Raw genomic sequence first — 7,709 nt, 5'->3', positions numbered from 1 at the left:
TTGATAAACGCGTTGCACGCAGTGAAATTTGTTTATTGTTTTTCTTTGTGTTAATTTGATGGAATATAAATAATATGAAAACATTTGAAAATATATGATATTGTACATTTTGTGTTATATATTTATAAGATCAGAGATATTTATTAGGTTTTTTGTAACGTGACACTTTATAAGAGTCTATAGAAGAGAAATTTTTATATTTATTTCACTTGACAAATTGATGTAAATTTTTATCGAAAATATAAACGCTTGTGAGAGGGGGGCATTACGGAAACGTTTTTTATTCATTGCGTTTATTGTTATAGAAATTTTCCACCCCCCCCCAAAAAAAATTATCAACTGTTTACATTCAGTTGGTTAAGCAATTCCAAAGTACAGTGTAAGCTGTCTGTATCAAACACCATTGGTGCAAAAAAGGTCTGTTAGCTAGCATAACCATCTTTCCATAAAAATTCTAAATGATATTACAACATTTTTGATCGGGCCTTCGAGAACTTCTTTTCATTTATTGCTACTGGATTATTACTGGATTAAATAATGCTGAATTGACTTTGGCTTGTTTCGTGAGTTTGATAAAAAAAAAAAAAAACGGGGTCAAATTAGCATCAATAAATCCAACACGACTAACACTTATTAACGAATCTAATATTCGTTTTAAGTGCGTCAAAAAACTCATCTAACGTAGACGTGGGCAACTTCTAGCCTAGAACCTGTTTTCCCTTGCAGCTCCGATGAAAGATAAAAAGCCCTGGGAACGAGGTTGACACGTCGGTATTCTACCACGCTTTACTAAATTTTATTGAAAGCAACCTGTATTTAACCTAGTGAGATGCTTTTGTATTTTTCTTTTCACTTCCAGAGAATGTTCTGATAGTTGATGCATGATTTACAGACGAGAATAGAATGTATAGTTTCGTCTGTAAAATAGTTACCAGTCACGTGATTTAGCTAAGTTTTCTTTCACTTTTTAGATTTGTCATGTGCCTGCTACATTTCACAAAGTACCTTACTATCCTTTTTTACTTATTTTTTCTGCAACCAGTTGGACCGATCTACATAAAAGTCTGCAATTAGAAAATGGAAGAACTTTCCCTATAGAATTCCTCATCACATTTTGTTGTTCAAACTACGCGATTTGTTTGCTACGGCCGTGTAAAAAGAATTTGGGCGTGAAGGGAAAATGCCAAAAAATTTCCCCACATTTAAAATAACGTTCTCTCTGTTAAATGAAAGCGATACCAAAAGAAGAACTCACTACTTACTAATACTTTTCATACTTATCAATATTTTTCATTTAATTTTTTCTGTTTTGGAGTGAAAAAGACTGCACACAGGATATAAAAACACAAACAAAGCTTGTTAGGCTTCTACAATTTATTCGACGCTAAATTTAAATACTTTAAAGTGGCAGTAACCCTTTTTTGTCGTTCAAAATATGGATTTTTCAGTCGGTGTGTTTTCCGTACGAATTTTCATTGTTAATTCCTGGAAATATTAGTCTTCAGGCACATAATGGCAGGTTTTTTATATTGTTAAATTTGCTGAGTCAGCAGATATACTATTTTATAAATATGCAATAAAGAAGAAAAAAGTTGCTTTCACGAGATCTAACATTTTCCAACCTCGTGATTTTTCATCGACTTCTGTTTTAAAACAAACCTTGGGTTGCTCTGATCAAAAGGGTGTGCCGAAAACTTTTGTTTTTTTTTATATTTTTCTCACAATAAAGAAAAATATTTAAAAACAAAAAAATTCCGCACACCTTTTTGAAGCGGCATGATTTACAGAAGTCGTGGTAAAACTTAAAGAGACACAGTAATGCTGTAAGAGTTAAGCTCTCGGCATGAGGTGTTGTTGTTATTAACGTTTCTCTTTAGTAATACGTCATTTCTTTCTGTATAATTTCACAAACGCACTGCACTAATACTAAGTTTCCATTAGGCGATTTACTATCGCAGCGTGATAAAAAGCACATCGGATAGGAGTTTCCATTTAAAATGTGTTGTTTCGGCATATATTGGCTATCAATAGCTATCACTCCATACCGATTGTGAAAGTGACGTAACACCTCTTTTTCACATTCCATCGTTTGAGTCGTCTGCAATGCCACAATATATTGCCTATAGGGCTCTAAATCTTGTGATTCTCCTCCACTTTCTAAATGGTTTGTTGTGTCTTGAGTATACTGGCTTTGTAACTTACCAAGGCACTAGCAGCTTCCAATTCGCTACGATTGTTGCTCCATGTCATATTCGTGTGTTCGCCAGCCATCTTGGATTGAAAATGATAGTTTTGATGGCATTCGCAAAAAGTTGTTTATATCACGTGGCCTTGGAGCGTTTTAATTGGATAGCGCTCTGAAAACGCGCGTGAAAGTCGAAGTAGAGTCGACTTTCAAAGCCGAATTTCCACTAGGCGTTCCAGAACGCGCTGAGCGTGGCGGCTATTGTTTTTTCAGTCCCAAACCCGTTAAAAGCGGTCCTCTCAGCGCGGTTTCAAAAGTCGACTCTACTTCGACTTTTACGCGCGTTTTCAAAGCGCTATCCAGTTAAACTGCTCCAAGGCCACGTGATATAAACAACTTTTTGCGAGAGCCATCAAAAACACCACCTGTGACTAGATATCTCATTGTGGTGACACAAGGCCTTTCATTTGCACTTATCGGCTCTCTCATCTTTGTTTCGTAATTAAGGGAGCAACCCAAGATAAAAGAGTTTCAAGTTTGGTGGGTGAAAAAAAAGTTGACTGTCATACAATTTCATATCTTGAACGAGAAGATTGAATTTTCCTTTTAGTTTTCCTTCTTGATACAGCCGTCTTATCCAAAACCTTTTTGTATACTTCTTTTTTTTTTTTTCTTTTTTTTTTGCATTCAGCAACAACAATAGTTTGAGAAGATTTATTTTCTTAAACAGCAATAATTCTCTACGTAGAAACTTTCATGTTTACAATTTTTTGTCCTTTAAAAGTTTACACGCTCTTTTTGTTGCTTTTAACAAGTGGAAATCAAAAATTAACATTCGAAGCGGATTTATAAGCGGCTATTGTTTTAAAACAAAAGCCGCCTACGCTCAGCGCGTTTTAGACTGCCTAGTGGAAAATCGCCTTTATGTCGTGGTGACCAGATTATTAACGCTGATATAATGGCGGCAGGCTGCGATTGGCATTTTTTTTAACTTTTGTGGATGAAACATTTACGGACTATTGCTACAGAATGATGGATTTCGTGCTTTTTTTATCTCTGTAGAATAAAACACAATGGAAACTAGGCTTAGCGAAAAACAATCTCGATGTAATATAAACTCCTCTTGTGAGAACATTTGAACATAATATACTTTGAAGTAACTAAATTTAAAGGAAGTAGATTTTGCGGATGGGTGGTTGGCTCATTTTTTTTTTCGCGGTAATTAATTTCTGAGGATGACCAAAATTATTCGTTTTGCGGGAATTAAATTTGGTGAAAAGTTATTAAATAAACCTTGCGAATCCCAAAATTTAGATCCCACGAAATTTCGTTTTTATTTGAGAACAATAACAACTTAGCCACAAGGGCTACTTGCATGGCCATGAGTGATAACAAATGATAGAAAACATTATCCGCATTAATTATCCGAGCAGAACAGTGAATATAACTTTGATTATCCATGTTCAAAGAACTCAACATGTGATAAATCTGGAAACGTTGAGTTTCTAAATTGAGCCATAATGTTGCTTGTACAAACTTATTGAAGGTATTGCTTCCATACTTCGTAGCATACTTCGTTTTCAGAGACGACTGTTGGTTCAGTATAAATTGATCGTACTGCCAAAAGCTTAAATTAATTAGTTAGTTCGAAACTTGGATCTTATTTGGAAGTTTAACAGCCTTCAAATTTCACGAAAGTTTGTTTACTTTTTGTGTGTACAATTTAGCTAGTAGATAGGGAAAAATAACGCCCGCACACGTGATCGCTATAAGCCAATAAAAATGTCAGTTATAGAGAGAACATCTGCCAGGTACTAGAGCATTATTCACAACTACTCCTTAAAGGAGCTACTAAACGGCTGTTAGTCTTCAACGTTAGTGACTTATACGAAAATCAATCTAATGGCGGCGGAAAAGTGTGTGATCACTGAGGACAAAATACAACAACTTAAATCATGCTAAATATTAGCATAACTGAAAATAACAGAAAAGCTTCCTCCATATATTGGATATCTATGTTTATTCGATATAAGTACTTCCTCAGCGAAGATGGTGCAGTGGCAGCGCATTCGGCTTGTAACCATGCGGTTTCAGGTTCGAGTTTCCACTCCGCGCATGTAGTCCATTTGGTGCCATCTACTTACCGCTAACCTGCTTGTGTTGCAGGCAATCAATGGTATACGTGTCTCTAGCAGTAATTTAACATAGTTATAGAAAGAGAAAGGTCATCTTTCCTCTATTTACTTACTTACCTCGCTTTTAACTTGAACTGTCCAATAAATAAACTTCAAACCTTTTGAACTAGCTAGCTAGCTAGATCCTTCGAAATTTTGCATAGCAACGTATAAGTTTATTACACACTATCGATAAGGCCCATGGAAACATCCACTTAGACAAAAGACCAATGGTAAAATAGGTTGTTTTAGATGTTTTGCTGACGACATAGGCGAAATTTATTTTATCTGTTGCCTGTAATGTGTGGAGGTTGAAAAGCTGATCAAAGTAATGTACAGGATCATACATACGTTTTCGACAAACGCCTAAGGAGATATAAGGGCTTCGAAATTTAGCTGACGTCAGCAATGGCCCGTCAAAGCCCCCCCCCCCAAAAAAAAAAAAATTGGTATACCTGTATATCAAGTCTGATCTGTAATTTTTTCTGGGACCCCTATGCCAAGAAATGGAATACTTACCCCGCAAAGTATAAAAATTTTCAAAGAAGAAGGTTTTTTTCATTACAAAACCTAATAAAAGTTAAGTAAAGTCACAAAATTTTCGAAGTTATGCTCAGTCAAAGAGGCCGTGGGCGCTTTATGCCCCCTGATGCTATAAGAAAAACATGAGGGTCAGAAGAACAGATGAAATTGGCTGATGAGGGTATCTCAAACTTCAGCAAATTCTGTAGCAAATTTTTGATTTGATTGATAAGACTATGAGAAGTATCATGGTCAGAGTAAATGCTATTTTACCCCAAACTTGGTCTAAGAGTTAAGATTGCTTTGTAGTAAACAAAATTTGGCAGTGTTTAAAAGAACAAAACGAACATGGCGAATATTGCATTGGGTTTTGTAACCTATATATATCAGTTTAGGCCAAAATTAGCCAAGTAACTGCTCTGTTTTCAACAACATTTTGCTAAATGAACAAAAAGGATAGTAAGTTAATATTTTAATTATTTGTTACCAAGTTCCAATATTTTGTTTACTACTTCCGATGCTTTGAGTTGATAACCCGAGATAATCCAAATCATGCGGCTTCTCTTTTGTTCTTTCGCATAGTATGAAATAATTGTAAGCTAGCGAGCCTAACGAAGAAAAGAAAGAAGAGTTGTAAAGCGTATAAATGTCTCTTGAGATAAGAAATCCTTGGCGTTACAATATAAAAAGATTGTCCAATATCAGAATGAAAGCAAAGGAGTCAACCAGAGAAGTATGTTGAAGTTCATTTTGAAGAAGACGAAACTTTTCATGGTTCTTATTTCGGCAAAAATGACAAAAATCTGCTAATTTGCGAGAATTTAATTGCAAAGATCTAGATTTTAAAATATTCAAACGACGGAACATGAAATTCAATTTGAAAATTAAATAATAATAAATGGAAAGAAATAGAATGACTTGAATGTTGAATTGTAATTCATTGTTTTCTTTTAAAATTTTAAATTATTAATTATGACTTCCTGAAACTATGTCTATGAAGAACTAACTGAAATCATTACCAAATTAAAATTTGTCCCCAGGCTCCGTGTAAGTTATTCACAATAACGCTAATACTAAGCTTAAAGAAATCTTAGAGACGATGTTGCCAATTTTTCACTTTCTCTATCTGTGCAAAAAAAAAATCAAAATTTATAAACACGTGACCAGAATAGGTTCAAAAATATTATGTTAAAAAAAATTCGTAACGTTGATTTAATTTACGCTGGTTAAAGGAAGAAACATGTTGTCGATGTATTTCTTCGTAACATTTTCTTTTCTAACAAAAACAAGTCAAGTGTGTAAGAATATTAATAACAATTGTCGCTTTTTGCTGACTTTCTGTTTTATTTCAAAGAAATTAATAAAAAATGAATAGAATTTTTATTGTTCGGTGTATAATTGCAAAATGAAAATCATAAAACTCAGCATCCTTTCGAAGTGTTTTTGAGGTAATGTGGTTCTTAACCCCATTGACGTTCACTATGCTGGTTCCTTATTCAAGTTCCTGTCAAATTCCTGTCAAATTTACCGACTTATCGACTTAGTATAACTCTTGTCAGATTACTTGTGTTTTAGCCGAATTCGATTCGAGTAGCCCAAGTTTCTTTGAAAACCGCGGTTTTAGTCACATGTTGGTTGCAGTAACAGTCCCTGGCCAGTCTTCCCCAAATATGACGATGTAACTTTTTCAACTTCCAGTTAAATCTTATTTATATTTGCATTGACATATTTGTTGGACGTTTTTTTTCCTTTATTTAAATCTTGAGTGTGTTTACCTATGTTTATGTTTATTGAATTTTTAATTTCTTTAAACTTTCCGCCTTTTTTGTATTTGTGCAACCGGGTCCTCTGGCTAGCGTTGATTTGCGAAACAACATTGATAAATTTCTTATTCTTTATGCAGGTGGTGAACTGTCGCGTTGTTGTGTAAATTACTTGAATAGTGAAGCGAAGTGATTGGTGGTACGAAAGGTCTCTTTAATAATAGCCGTATTTTGTCTGTCCTTGAGCGTCATCCCCCTGCTGATTTAGAAAGATGTGCTACAAAAACACGAATATCAAATGCGATATATTTTTATCCAATTTGTTGCGATGGGTAAATTTAATGGACGGGCTAACGACTAGTCTCTTTAATAATAGCCGTCGTCTGTCTGTCCGTCTGCGAAAGACGCGTCCTGTTACGGGAACACGAACTTCGATATATAAAGGAAGGCAACCCTGTGGACTTTTCCACGGTGTTGCCCTAGCCTATATTATAATACCCGTATACGTTTGTCACGTATATTGGTACCGCAAGGAACGAGACACACGCACGTATAAAAAAGAACCGTTGACTTTCTCCTTTGACATCTTTATAACAAATTATCGTAATTTATATAACATTAATGTGTAATTTGTTGAATAAGTTACGGTGCTTCTCTTTAGCTGCAAAATATTTGCGCTGCGATACACATGCTAATTTTTGTTAACATTCAAACTTTTTTCACATTTTCCTGTCCATCAAACAAAAGTCATTTATCGCATTTTGCAGTAAGAAAGTGGAAATGTTACTATTTCTGTCAATTCAATCAATTATCCCTTATCCCTTATCTCTTCATACGTTCCTAAGAACCTAAAAATCTTACGTTTTTCAAATTATACTAAATGTTAGGGCTTAAATCCTTTTTTTGTCGCATACCTTAGCCTTTCAAATTAACCTTATTGTTGAAGTAACCGAAACGCGTTGAATAGGATATATTGCCAAATAATATATAAGGGATCCATCCACATGTTGGTATGGATTAGAAAATGTTAATGCTAAATTCGTCCAGAAGATTTATTGTCAGTCT

This window comes from Hydractinia symbiolongicarpus, chromosome 14 (assembly GCF_029227915.1).
Source record: "Hydractinia symbiolongicarpus strain clone_291-10 chromosome 14, HSymV2.1, whole genome shotgun sequence".
Taxonomy (NCBI): Eukaryota; Metazoa; Cnidaria; class Hydrozoa; order Anthoathecata; family Hydractiniidae; genus Hydractinia; species Hydractinia symbiolongicarpus.
Note: the sequence above shows the minus strand (reverse complement) of the source record.